Source organism: Octopus bimaculoides, chromosome 18 (assembly GCF_046866305.1).
Source record: "Octopus bimaculoides isolate indiv1 chromosome 18, ASM4686630v1, whole genome shotgun sequence".
Taxonomy (NCBI): Eukaryota; Metazoa; Mollusca; class Cephalopoda; order Octopoda; family Octopodidae; genus Octopus; species Octopus bimaculoides.
Window position 1 is genome coordinate 48,532,247 of NC_142945.1, and position 15,539 is coordinate 48,547,785.

Consider the following 15,539-nt stretch of genomic DNA (forward strand, 5'->3'; position numbering starts at 1 on the left):
GAAGAACTAAGCTCGAAACATCCCCGTAAATTGACGGTTCGTCAAAAAGACAAAAAGATGTGTATATATATATATATATATATATATATATATATATATATGTGTGTGTGTGTGTGTGTGTGTGTGTGTGTGTGTGTGTGTGTGTGTGTGTGTGTGTGTGTGCGTGCGTGTGGAAGCGCAATGGCCCAGTGGTTAGGGCAGCGGACTCGCGGTCATAGGATCGCAGTTTCGATTCCCAGACCGGGCGTTGTGAGTGTTTATTGAGCGAAAACACCCAAAGTTCCACGAGGCTCCGCCAGGGGATGGTGGTGAACCCTGCTGTTCTCTTCCACCACAACTTTCTCTCACTCTTACTTCCTGTTTCTGTTGTGCCTGTAATACAAAGGGTCAGCCTTGTCACACTCTGTGTCACGCTGAATATCCCCCGAGAACTACGTTAAGGGTACACGTGTCTGTGGAGTGCTCAGCCACTTGCACGTTAATTTCACGAGCAGGCTGTTCCGTTGATCGGATCAACTGGAACCTTCGACGTCGTAAGCGACGGAGTGCCAACAACAACATATATATATATATATATATATATATATATATATATATATATATATATATGATGTGTCTATTATGTTTCTTTGTGTATCCCCGAGGTTGATAAGTTCATAGAAACCTAGTCAGGTTTCTCGGAATCATGAACTCAGAAATCTAAATCTTGTCATGTGAAATCCATAACTGTGCTTCGACCATAATATCTATTCTGTTCGACTTAAGATTAGACGCGAGATGTGTGTGTATATGTTTATTTAAATACGTGTTCATATATACATATATATGTGTGTGTATATAGCTAGTAGACATTTTGTTTATTTTCTTATGATTTTTGTTCGTAGATGTTTATATTAATACGTGTTATACACTCATACATACCTGTGAACATACATGCATGTATGTATTATAATATATTAATATACTGCAGGTTGTCCCATGGGTTTTCTGGTGCGTGTGTGTATATGTGTGTGCGTGTGTGTGTGTGTACATCCATCATCTACACCAGAGAGGGAGAATGATAATGATACAGATAGAATTAGAAAGAGTGAGAGAGAGAAACAGAGAGAGAGAGATAGAGAGAGAATGGGGCGAGAGAGCGCGCGAGCCATGCCAAAGAATATATTGAGGAACGCGAAAATGTCTCCTCAGCCTGTTGCTATTCACAATAAATTCTCGCAGACAGAATCGTTAAGATGACATAAACACAATAACAGAACGAACTAAAGATCTTTTCCGTTTCCAACCGACGTCTAAATAGACGCCATCTATTATTCTACAGACACACCGTCATACAGCAAGCGCCCTCCTCAACAATCCTCGCAAAATGAACAAAAACAAAAAAAAAAACACAAACCGAGGGAAAACATGGAATAAATAAATATAAAGAAATAAGATCCAAGTATGTATATATTTGTTTGTGTATATAAATTTTTGTGTATATATATAAATTTGTGCATATGTATATATGTTCATATAGATCTGTGTTTCTGTCTATGCATGTACATATAAATTTAGCTATGTATATGCGTGGACACACATACATATATGTATGCATGTATGTATATATGTATGCATGTATGTATATATGTATGCATGTTTTGCGTTTCGCACTTTATTTTCGGTTGTATAGACCGGATATATCGGATTAAGCGATGACATATCTTCCATGATATTACATTTCAATAAATTCCAACAAGATTTGCATTTAAATCTAATTTTGGTTAGAATTTGATGTTAAGCAGTGACATTATACTGTTAAATATACAAAGATGGAGTTTAGACGTCTTTGTTTCGACAAGAACGAAACAAGGGACATCTTTACACGTTTGATTACTTTCTCAGATCGAGAATTTCATACAATCACAAAGCGCAGTTTCTTCGAATGAGAACCTATATTTTTATCGATTCATCAACTAAATTCGGTTGTTGTACCTATCCTTAACTATGGTCGTGAATATTGTGTAATGAACGAACGAGAACGATCGCGAATACAAAAGGCCGAAATGGGAATCGTCCACGAGGTCTCTAAAGTAACGTTACTCGACAAGGTGCGTAACTCGGAGCTCAGATTGTCTCTCTTGGTCAAGCTGTTAATTCTCCACATCGAGAGGTACGGCTCCATCGTACTGTCATTAGAAGGTATCATGACAGAATCGCAGAACGGATACTTCAAGATGAGAATCAGCTGGGGACTTAGAAGTAGACCAAGAACGCGATGATTAGATAATATCCAGAGGTAGCTGTGTGACAAGAAGCTTGCTTCCCAACTACATGGTTCGTAGTTCAGTCTCATTGCGTGGTATCTCCTACAATAGTATTGGGCCGACCGAGGCCTTTTGAGTGGATTTGGTAGACGCAAACTGAAAGAAGCCCGTCGTATATCGAAACGCCTAATTTAGAATAGAGGCAGCTGATGAAGTAAAAGTTCCATTTGTGGCTTGTCTGTTTTCCTATGTGTTCATTCTGTTGTCCCTAAAAAGATTCGTTTTTTGTGCCTTGTTTATGTTCCCGTTCCTTTTTTGTCCACATTTTTTGACGTCCTGTATCCGGATATGCATCTATATATATACATGTAGATGTAGGTATGTACATATATGTATGTATATATGCATATGCTCACATATCATTCGTATTATTATTATTATATATATATATATATATATATATATATACTAGCAGCTAAGCCCGGTTTCACCCGGTCAGAGAACGACGCAAAGAGAGAAACGAAGACATAAAAAAGAGGAAGAAGTGGATATGAAGTGGTTTTTGGGCGACGGATCTTGGTAGAAAAAAAAGAATGTCATGGTGAGTTAGTAAGGAGAGCAAAGCAAGACTTGATTTACGTGGGCTGACAGGACGATGAAAAAATTGCGGAGTTGAAATTGGAGCAGTTGAAGTTACCGTTGTTATCACTGGAGTGCCTCTTGGTAGATAACATTCTTCGTCCTTCCCTCGGGTGCACAAATAGAAAGACCATGGGGACAGCCAACGTACAGTTGTGCGTGTGAGAATACTTGCTCTGTCAGATTCAAACCAACCGCTTGCACTGATTGTCCCTGCGCCTTGTTGATTGTCATGGGAAAGCAGAGTTTGATGGGAAATTGCATCTGTTTAAACTTGTAGGTCGTATCGGAGTGGGTAAGGGACATGGGAGTTATAAGTAGGTCTTAGCCAGCGGCCGGTTCATTCAAGATTGTTGCCTACAGAACTCGGGAGCACAATTTTTTGATAATCATCCGCGTACCATTGCACATTATTGGAGCATCTAAATTCCTTAGCAGCATGATTGGTGCGCCAACTTTCAGATGCAGTTCGTGAGCTGGTAGTTCTGCGGGTCCCCCCTTTTGTCAGATTTGTCATGGGCCGGCCGGTCTATTTCAGATACATGGGAAGCTGGATTAAATTTTTCATCAACACAGTGGAGCCGAAATAAATTTTTCAATGTCCAAGGGAAGCCAAATCGCGAAAAAGGTTGAGAAATGCTGATCTATAACGATGGTTTTTATTTAGGCACATCGTAAAAGTAATTATAATGAATTGCTTAATATAAAGGAAAGTATGTTTTTTCAAGCAAATACAGTTAGAAAAATTATTTACCACAAGGAGAAAGAGACAAAAATAAAATAACACGCGTCAAAAAAATTTTTTTTTTTATAAAAACGTGTAAATATATATTATGTCCGTATTTTTGTATGCTGTGTAAATTTATGAAACATAAGCAAATGAACGAAATAGCACATGTATGGAACTGCTAATTTAACGGTAAATGCCACAATAATTATTACAGAGAGACAAAGAATTTTATGTCTTACCTTGCAACTTCTGCGATAATTATCATCCGGTGGTAATGAATCCGTAAATATGTATCGTTTATCATCTGGTAATGGAACTGTAAATATGTATTGTTTTAAAGGAAATGAATATAAAATTTTGTATTGACACTGGCCAACTCACACTTCACGCATGTCAGTCGTCCACAAAGTATATAAAACAAGCAACACACAACAATGAGAAAGAGACAAAAATAAAATAACGTGTCAATTTTTTTTTTTTTATCTAAAAACGTTCAATGACGTTAACTGGAGTGTGGGGTTCGAGTAGACGTCATTCCACCTTTTGATTTATCATTACCATTCTTTTCGTTCGATTTTATTTTTCCTCCACTTTTGTGTTTTTTTTCTGTCCTTGTGTTGTTCCCTCTGTGTTTCGACCCTGTGTGGTTAATAAAAAAATTAAGTCGTCAGGTATGTATATGTATGTGTATATGTGTGTATGTGTGTGTGTGTTTAATAACGTACCGTATATACTATGTCTGTACTTTTGCATGCAGTATAAATTAAGGAAATAGAAGCACTTGTACAGAGAGACATTATGTTGCTGTGGGCTCGAACTATGCAAGAAGTTAAAAATTGTTTTGACTAAAACACAACCGGGGTCCTAAGAAAGGCATGTGTAAAATTTGAATGAAATTGGTTGCGTAGTTCTGGAGTTTTAGGGATTCACACAGACACACAAACACAGACATACATTCTCATTTATATATATATATATATATATATATATATATATATATATATATATATATATATATATATATATACATACGTATAATATATATACACACATATAAATATGTATATGTGTATGCGCACGTGCGCATGTCTGTGTTTGTTCTCACCACCGCTTGACAGCCAGTGTGTTTACTGGTGTGCATGCTGGCGTGCTTACGTCCCCGTAACTTAGCGGTTCGGCAAAATAGACTGATAGAATAATTCACTAGGGAACGATACATTCGATTAAAAATTGTTGGCCGCAATCAAATGATTGATACAGGTGTGACATAAAAGATCGTATCAGTTGGTCATGCAAGTGAATCCAGCCGGAAAGTCTAATGACAGTAACTTCTGATATGGCAAAGGTATTTGCGAACTCTACCCCTTCCCCCGTTCCGTGACTCTCCTTGGAATAATGGGCGGAAAAGATGAATGGAAGGTTCACTTCTTGTGATCTTCCTGACCAGACTGAGTTAATACCGGGCGGAAATATAAGACCTTTAAGTAAGGGAAAATCAAAATCCAAATAGTTCTGTTATGGTTTGAAACGGTTCCTGAGATACACCTAAAAACATGCTTTCTTTAACGTCTTCTAAACGCTTATGCTCCGCGCGTGCGCGCGTTTATGTGCGTGTGTGTATCTGTGTGGGCGTGCGTGTGTGTGGAGTGGGTATATTAGTCTAAGCGAAATATACTGTGAAAATGAATCTCGATATACAGGTAGATAGGTATGTTAATCGGGGTCGAAATATGGGGTCGAGAACAAACAATATATATATATATATAAAGAGAGAGAGAGAGAGAGAGAGAGAGAGAGAGAGAGAGAGAGAGAGAGAGAGAGAGAGAGAGAGACAGACAGAAGTAGAGAGAGAGAGAGAAATAGGTATAGATAGAAAGACAAACGGACAGACCGACAGATAGTTAGGGTTACATAGATAGATAGATAAATAGACCTGTATATATATATATATATATATATATATATATATATATATATATATATAGAGAGAGAGAGAGAGAGAGAGAGAGATAGATAGTTCATAGTATAAAGACATTTTGAGCACAGAGCATTGATGTGATCGTCCAAGACGTGTCGGTGTATAAATTCTTTACGATGGTTTACGTAACCATTTAGATGTTTCGGCGCCTACTCGCTTCATCAACCGTCGTAAGAGGAAACAGATTCTGCAATTATGGTTGTATATGTAGCTACCGGCCGAGACGTACAGACAAATCCAAACGAGCGGGTTATATGCGACAGTGAGAAAACAACTCTAGAATGCTCTACTTGCAAAGGAATAAACTTAGAAAGCATTGTGTGTGTGTGCATGCGTACGCGTGTGCGCTTGTGTGTGTGCATGGTGTATTTTTGACTGACTACACTTGCACCACCAAGCTGTTTCCAAGCCTCTCTATGTGTATGTGCATACACACACACAAATATATATATATATATATATATATATATATATATATATATATATATATATATACACACATTTATACATAGTCATATGATGAGAAAATAAAATCTTTCTTCGTGATGTCAGTTTTTGTCATCGACCACCCGAACATGCAACAAGCTGAACTGAGTTACATGCCATCATTAGGGCTCACCAATGACCTGGTACCCTGCATGGGTATGTCACCTATTGAAGTACCACGTGATTGAAGTTATTGTTTTAATTGGTCATCCATGGAAATTATAACTTTAAGTATCTTCCTCTTCTCTTTTTCTTATTTCATCTGTTTCTCTCTCTCTCTCTCTCTTTCTCACTCTGTGTGTGTGTGTGTGTGTATGTGTGTGTGTGTATGTGTGTATATGTGTTTGTGTTTTGGTCGAGGACAAACTGAAGTCCAACAGACATAACCATCCTTAACAACATCACCATAACCACCATTATCTTCATCATTATCACCGCCGTCATCAGCTTCTCTGCCAGTACCCCCATCCCGACCAACATTTATTTCCGGTCACATGGTACCATCTTCGCACTCTTCTCGCTTCTTCATCGGAACCAAAATTTTAAACAATGTTGAAAGAATTGTTTATTTGAGTCTACAGATTCCGGAGCCGATTTTAGGAGTTGTCTGACCGTCTGCTATTGATGGTGGCGGTGGGAGGTGGTGCTGGTATTGGCGGTGGTTCAGGTGGTGGTGGTGGTGGTGGCGGTGCTAGTGCTTGTGGTAGTGCTGTTGTTGTCGTCTTTGGGAGAGAAACGACAAAACGACAACCAGCTGAAGACTTAGATTGAGGAATCATCTATATTAGAATGATGATGTCGAATGAACGATACACTGCGAGAGAGTGAGAGGGAGGAGGAGAGGGGAAGGCAGAGAGGGTGGGGGGGAAAGAGAGGGAGAGAGAAGTAACATAGAGACTGACGGACCGACCAACCGACGTAATGAGAAAACAGAAAGTGTAGCGAGAGACGGACAATGAAAGATAAGCAGAGGCACGTTTGTAGGTAGGTTGGAACGGAGAAAGACAGACAGACAGACAGACAGACAGACAGACAGACAGACAGACAGACAGACAGACAGATAGATAGATAGATAGATAGATAGATAGATACAGTTCTTTTATTAGCCAAACAGGGCTTTACACAGAGGGGACAAGTACAATGTAGAACTTTTCTTTTTGAGAGGGGGAAGGAGAAAAAAAGGGGTGGTCGATCAAAAGGGGTCGAGAAAAAAAAGCGATCAATAGGGATCGTGTATCACAGCAATATTCTCGTGTAAAAAGGGGGGGGCAGTTTAGGTTTAGCCGTGGAAAGAAAAACCTACGGAAAAGACCACGGTAACCTTGACCAACATTATCATTGTCATTGAAGAAACCATAACAGGAAGTGACTTCATAACTGATTTTCATCACTGAACTCGCCAAAGCTGTGTTGTATATAACCTGTGACGGCTTTGCATTTTATACAAGATGTCTGTTGTCTGTTGGCTTTAATTGCTTTCCGCGAGCTAATTTGCTTTGCGTTCACTTGGTTCTGACATTGTTGTACATTGACTGCGAATTTCATTGCTGTTATATCATAGGATGCTCAACTATATTTGACTTTCCAACCAACCTATTAAAAAATAACTCGCTTCCCTTATCTGCAATGACACGACCTCATTTCTTTATTATATAATCATATATATTTCTGCTGTTTACAGTGGATATATCTGGGATTCATTTACGCTAAAGGTGACACTTTATTACTGACAGCTTTATATTTACAGATGTAGGTTACGAGTATTAAAATACGCGATTGCTTTACCTTAAACGGCGTGTTTCGGTCACTTTGCATGGCTGTAGCAAACTCTGACTTCTATATATATTGAAATAGCATCCATAGTCAAAAAAGGAATGAGTTTAGTGTTGGAATGCTTAGGCTAAGGGGCCTTTAACCAGGTGATATTTCTTTTTTTTATTTTTGTATGATTTATCGTTCGCTTGTATACCTTTGGCATGTTTTCTGGTTTCTTTTTAAAACAGCTTACTCATAGTACTTCTATATCGATTAGTGCTGCTTCAGGTAATATTTACCTATCGAATGATTTTATAAAGACTCTCTGACATATGTTACTTGTGAAGTAAATAATTATAGAAGAGAGTAAAAGGCGCGTGGTTTAATAGTTAGGGTATTCGGCTCACGATCGGAAGACCGTGAGTTCAATTCCCGGCGGTGTGTTGTACCTTTGAGAAAGACATTTTATTTCACGTTCCTCCAGTCCACTCAGCTGGTATAAATGAGTAGTACCTGTAATTCAGAGGGCCAGCCTTGCCACATTCTGTGTCACGCTGAATCTTTCAGTGAACTACTTTAAGGTTACGCGTGTCTGTGGAGTACTCAGCCACTTGCGCGTTAATTTCACGAGCAGGCTGTTCCGTTGATCGGATCAACTGGAACACTCGTTGTCATAACCGACGGAGTACCAATACAGAAGGGAAGGATCAAGTCTTTGATTCAGTTTTCTATAATGAAAACGTTTCCTCCTGGTTAGATTTAGTGTTTTATCAACGAAATTAACAACCGATAGGTGGCTCTGGGGATCGATATTTTGTGGTAGATATCGTGTATTTGTTGTTCTAAATTGCTTAAGTCGAGTCCGTCCATGTTATAGGAGATTGCTAGGCATTTTCGTCTCTGCATATTCATATTGAAGAGTGAGTGATTATGTAGAATTTCATAGTTTGCATGTTTGTACATGCATATTTACATATATATGCGTATTTACATTCATACACACACGCACACACACACACACATACACACACGCACACACACACACACACATTACGACAAGGAATACATTTTTGAATATATATATATATATATATATATATATATATATATATATATATATATATTCTTTTTATATATATAAATATACATTTGTATATACATATATATATATACATAGCCTATATATACATTTATATATGTATACACACACATATATGCTTGTGTGTATATGTATATTTATGTATATGTGTCTATCTATATGTTAGGAGGGTCTCCTTCATCACGTGATGTGTTAGAATTAACACTCAAGGCGCCCTTAAAATATTCTCTATTCTCTTTTTAAAAAACGGAAGTTAGACATATAACGTAATCTTAAATGAAGAAAAAATTTAGGTTGGGTGATCACTGTTGGAACGCTAGAATAGGGTCAGATAATAGGGTCAGAGTTGATATGGCCTAAAAGTACAACTGCAACAGGAGCCCCCTGCAATGTGTCCTTAATGCCGTAAGATATGATTTGATTATTGTTTCTAGGGAGTCATAACTTCCTCGTTGTCTTGTCCTAGAAATTCGTAGTGCTTCTAGAGTGAAATATTTATCATAGATTTTTGTTATCAGGAAAACTAAGTTACGGCTGCTTACTTAATCGATAATCAATCCTTTGGCCAAGTGCACGTGCTATATACACCTGCAGGTGCACCTGCTAACTGTAGCTGTACTCGGGTGAAATCATTTCTTATTGAGATAACGAAAAGAAATAAATTTCATATCTTTTTTTTTTCCGTTGCTGCAATTGAGGTCATGTAAATGACGCACAGATACACATCAGCACCGAGACATAAGCAGACGCATACATATATACACAAAGGTACACAAACACACACACACACACACACACACACACACACACACACACACACACACACACACACACACAAACACACACACACAGACATATTCACAGCCAATGATACTCGTAAGCACTGAGAAATGATCTCCCTTGAACATAAACAAATGAGATGTGTGTGTGTGTGTGTACAGACAGACAGACAAACAGACGGATAGATAGATAGATAGATAGATAGATAGATAGATAGATAGATAGATAGATAGATGTTGTACTTACTAAGCAAATGACTTTGAGACTGTCTGTTGCTGAGTGCACAAAATATATGCAAGTGAAAATAATTTGTGCTTTGAAGTGATTGAAACGATTTTCTTACAACGTAATACACACACACACACATGTAAAATTTCCTGCGTATTAACAGGGGATCTCTTGACGACAATGTAAACTTCATTTGATTAAGGTATCTTTGGCCCGACGGAGTAGCTAGCTAGAGGATTACCCCTCGTTTGGGCAATTACTACTTCCGAGTTTCTGCTGCTGAATGCACAACATATATATATATATATATATATATATATATATATATGCGTGTGTGTGTGTGTGTGTGTGTGTGTGTGTGTGTGTGTGTGTGTGTGTGTGTGTGTGTGTGTGTGTATTATGTTGTGAAAATTTCGTTTTAATCACCTCAAAACGCAAATTATTTTCACTTTGTGACGTATTTTACCTGCCTTGACCAATTTCTGACAAGCACTCCGAAGATTTTTTTCCAACCATGAATGGATTGGAATAAGTTTGAGTATTTGCTCCAACACCTAACTTCTAATATTTGGCAACTCTACCCCACGAACAATCAATACATATACAGGAATGGAGACGGTCTGCGATTCTATAGTGGACGTTATAATCCATCGAGAAACAACTCAGATGACCTGGCCGGCTTGAAACAGAAAACCGATTAGCAGACTGAAGGCGACAAAGCGTCACTAAACGATAATCAAGCGGAACAACCAATTGCCAGCTAAAAGGAGGCATACAAGCACTTTGGTCTGACCATAAATATCCATAAGGCGCACGATGCTTGCGCCACCTGTTCTGAGGACTGTCCTTCAAGATTTCAACATCACCAACACACGTTTTGGCCAGGTAAATCCTGTTTTCCTACGTTTGGTGTGTGTGTGTGTAGTTAGAGTGTGTGCCGCCCGGGACGGCCCTTCCGTCTCCGCCCCCGGACCCCACAAAAAACACATTCTTTTCTACTCTAGGCACAAGGCCCGAAATTTTTGGGGAGGGGGCCAGTCGATTAGATCGACCACAGTACGCAAAAGTGTCTCTCTGGGCGGACCACCCATACCGCCTCACCTAGCTACGCTCGTGTCCCCCATAAAGCTTTTGCCAGTCCAAAGCATTTTCGTCAATGTTTTCAGACTTGTAGCTTAAAACCTTGTTTCACATGTTCTGAGAAATGTAGTTCTAAATACCAAATATCTCTTTGGTAGTGGCGAAAAAAAATTATGAATGTGTATCATATAACGCATGGTCTCCACATTGCAACCAGTTTGCAATACAACAAAAAAAAAGCAGAAAAACAAAACAAGAAAATCAAATTTAAAGGAATTAGTAACCCATACAAATTATCTCCCCTGTGTAAGTTCGCATAGCTTCAGTTTTTTTTTTGCTCCATGAAAAAAAAACAATGACCACTTTCAAGTCGTTAACCAATTTTTTTTATACACATCCGTACATGTGTATGTCTTTGCGTGTGTTTATGTGTGTGTATGTGTGTGCATAGATATATATAAAGAATATGAGGGGTTTATTTCACTTGTGATCTAAATGAATAGGCTATACACAGACACACAGCCGCACTTGCTTATATATATGCATTCATACACGCGCAGAGGCGCAGATTTATAAGTATATATGTGTGTGAATGCGTATGTGTTTGCATATACACACACATAAATATGTATTATATATAATAAATATATTATAATATATATATAAATATATATATAATATAATATAATATAAATATTATATATATATATATATATATACATATAGAAATATATTATATAATATAAATATATTATATATATACATAGGCGTACACACGAAGAATCATGGGAAGCAAAAAGAAAATATACACTATAAAAAACGTGATAATATATATATGAGAATTATTAATAATATATATGCGGAAAATATAATGAATAATAATAGTTTAGTTTTGTTTGTTTAATTAAGATGTTTTCTTGTTTAATAATTGTTATTTCAATGGCAGACTCTGCAAGTGAGAGTTGAAGACCGTCGTCTCTACCGATCCAGAACAGAATAATATACATTTCTAAATAAGAAAAAAGAGACGAAATAATGGCGCTGTTTGTAAATGTGTTTATAGGTTGGTGATGGGGTTGGTGGGATTGGTGGTGGGAGCTGTTGCTTGTGGGTTTTTGTTAAAAAATCTTCCTATAAAAATTCATAGAGCATGACTAATTCATTTATATATGTAATTGTATGTATGTAAACGTGAATGTGTGTGTGTGTGTGTGTGTGTGTGTGTGTGTGTGTGTGTGCATACACTTGAGTGTATCTGCGCGCGCATGTGTTTGTGTGCGTGTGTGTGTGTGGAGGGACGTGTTTGGTGAATCCGAAATCGGTCTTTGATAATTATATTTCGCGATCTAATTTTTGGTGGTGGATCTAATAGATTCACTCAAACGATATTTAATGGTGAGATTATGTGTTAGGATTCCTGTGTATATGTGTGTGTATATTAATAGATTCACATTTGGGTGATTATATATATATATACATATATATATATATATATATATATATATATATATATATATATATATATATATATATATATATATATATATGTATGTGTGTGTTTATTCATGTATATGTATATGAATATATATATATGTATATATATGAATATATAAATGTATATATATATGAATATATATATATGTATATATATATATATATAAATATATATATGTATATATATATATATATATGAATATATAACCATGTATTTCTTAAAAATTCATTTGTTTCAGTCATTTGACTGCGGCCATGCTGGAGCTCCGCCCTTAGTCGAGCAAATCGACTTCAGGAGTTATTCTTTATAAGCCTAGTACTTATTCCATCGGTCTCTTTTTGCCAAACCGCTAAGTTACGGGGCGTATACACAACAGCATCGGTTGTCACGCGATGTTGGGAGGACAAACACAGACACACAGACACGTACACAAACATATATAGACATATATATATACGACAGGTTTCTTTAAGTTTCCGTCTACCAAATCCACTCACAAGGCTTTGATCGGCCTTGTGAGGCTATAGTAGAAAACACTTGCCCAAGGTTCCACGTAGTGGGACTGAACCCGGAACCATGTTGCTGGTAAGCCAGCTACTTACCACACAGTCACTCCTGCGCCTATAATATATATCTATAAATGCATATATTTATATATATGTTCATCATTTCGGGGTCGATAAATTAAGTACCAGGGAAACACTGGGGTCGATATAATCGACGAATCCCCTACCCTCAAATTCGAGGCCTTGTGCCTCCACTAGAAAGGATTATTATTATTATTATTATTTTATGTTTAAGTTTCCGTCTACCATTTCCACTCACAAAGCTTTGGTCGGCTCGATGCGATAACAGAAGGCCCTTTCCTAAAGAGTCACTCAGTGGGACTGAACCCGGAATCATATATTTAGGAAGCAAGTTCTTACCCCCTCCCCCCAGCCACGCCTGCACCTATTTACACTCCACCACACACACACACAGGCGCCCATTTTTTTTATGTAGATAGACCGTCTCGAGTTACTGTTGTGTAAGATTAAGACATTAAGACCACCTTTGGTCAGTTCAGTGTCTAATAAGAGAGAAATATCGGACCGCTCACTTTTATATCGATCGACACGAATAAAAGATTAATTGCTGACCTTCTACGGATATTTTACAGATTACACCGAGGTTATCTCCTCCTGGCTCAAATGTTTTGTAGATCAAATACATATATCTTGTCGAGATATTTATGTGTGGATATGCATTTAACTATATTTGAGTGTGTGCGATTGTTCTATAATATATATATATATATATATATATATATATATATATATATATATATATAATGTGCGTGTTTACAAATATGTGTGGATGTGTCTTTGTCTCTGATAAATAATTTAAATCTATAGAGATGAGTGTGTGTGTATATTTATGTAGATACATAGATGTATTTGAGACTCACATACGCATGCTCACACACAGCAAAATATATTCATACTTTTGAAAGTAAATTTAGGTTGTATAAATATATGCTTCTGTATGTTTGTATATATGAAATAATAATTTCATGGCTTTGTGTGTTAGAACAGGTTATATACGTGTATTTGTGAGCTTGTGTGCGAGCTTATATGGGTGTTCATATGTAAAATGTATATGTGTATGTATAGTTAGGTAGAGGGTAGCGATTTTCTTCACTACTTCAGGGAGTGACGACCCTGCCTGACACGAGTCCCGGGCTCAGCTGGCTCCGGCTGACAGTAGCCGGTATGGGCCCCTATCCAGGGTTACGGTAAGGAGACAACCTTCAAAGAAATCTGGAGCGGAGCCCCTTAGGCGGTTTAGTGTTCGGCTCGACACTCTTCCGGCATCTCCTGCAACCAAGCTGGTGCCAAACGTAATGCTCTGCACTCCTTTGGACTACGTCAGCAAGGTCGAGAGAGGAATCCTGACGATTGGGCTACCCAGGATTTTCTTACATCTAGCCCTGGCCTGCGCAATGCTGGAGAGGACATGAAATGTAAAAACCAGACTGGTTTAGTTTATGCGCAACTCCATTGTCTCCCGAGACAAAAGGATGCCAACAACATGTATAGTAGTGGAAATGATTTTAATATTGTGTGTGTTTGTGCATGCTTGCATGTCTGTATATATGTATGCATGTATACGTATATGTTTGTATGTGTGTATGCATGTATGTATATGTATGCGTATTCGCGTGCATGCTTGTATATGTGTATACGTATGCATATATGTACATATGTATGCGTGTGTGTATGTATGCATGTATGTATGTACGTACGTATGTATACAATGTGCCCTCAGACAGTGAAGTGGTTTCACGCCGCCAGCATCCAAGAATTTGAACACAACAATCAGGAAGTATTTTTCAAGGTCCTTCTTGAAGCAAAAAGAAAGAAGACCAAATGGTACCTTGCCACGTGATGTGTGACGTCATCTATGCTTTGCCTGTTAATCTGAAAATATAAACAAAAAAGAGAAGTTCGTTATTTTCATTCCGTTTATCATTGTTGCATTACAGTTTCTGATGTAATACTTCTCCGTCAAACAAATAACAACGATTTTAACCATCGTTAAATTGTATAATTTTGTCCAGGACAGACTATATGAAGTAAATAGATTAATCCTGATATTTCCATCACAGACTTTGCTTCCAGATGTATTTAGTATTTCTTTAGTGACATCATCCGAAAAATTTAATGTGTCGTTATGGCCTAACTTTAAACAGTTTGCAGTTAACCCGCTGTTAAACAGCGAGTTAACAGGTAATCACTGTTATATTGTTATCAGTTGTGCTACCACTACGACCATCACTCCACCACCATTGCCACCATCACCACCGCCACTACCGCCTTCACCCACACCCCCACTAACAATATCATCACCATCACAATTACCACCACCACCACCACCACCACCATCATCAGCACAGTCATCACCATCGTCTCCACCACCACTACCAACACGAGCAATATCATCGCATCGGCACCATCAACACCCGAAAATAACCAACGCCGCCG

General features: G+C 37.8%; 1 long non-coding RNA gene across 2 annotated transcripts in view; it reads right to left on the bottom strand.

The window, feature by feature from the left end:
• The window catches only part of LOC149132065 (uncharacterized), a 90,894-nt gene extending 75,915 nt beyond the window's left edge, over positions 1–14,979 (bottom strand). The window contains exons 1-3 of one of the 2 annotated variants that reach the window (XR_016245032.1): positions 14,801–14,979; positions 3,855–4,254; positions 1,996–3,529 (exon numbers count right to left, since the gene is read on the bottom strand). This is a non-coding gene — a long non-coding RNA (uncharacterized LOC149132065). Of the gene's footprint in view, positions 1–1,995; positions 3,530–3,854; positions 4,255–14,800 lie in introns of those variants that run through there. The other variant, XR_016245031.1, reaches the window with a different exon arrangement.
• Positions 14,980–15,539: the final 560 nt, after the last annotated feature.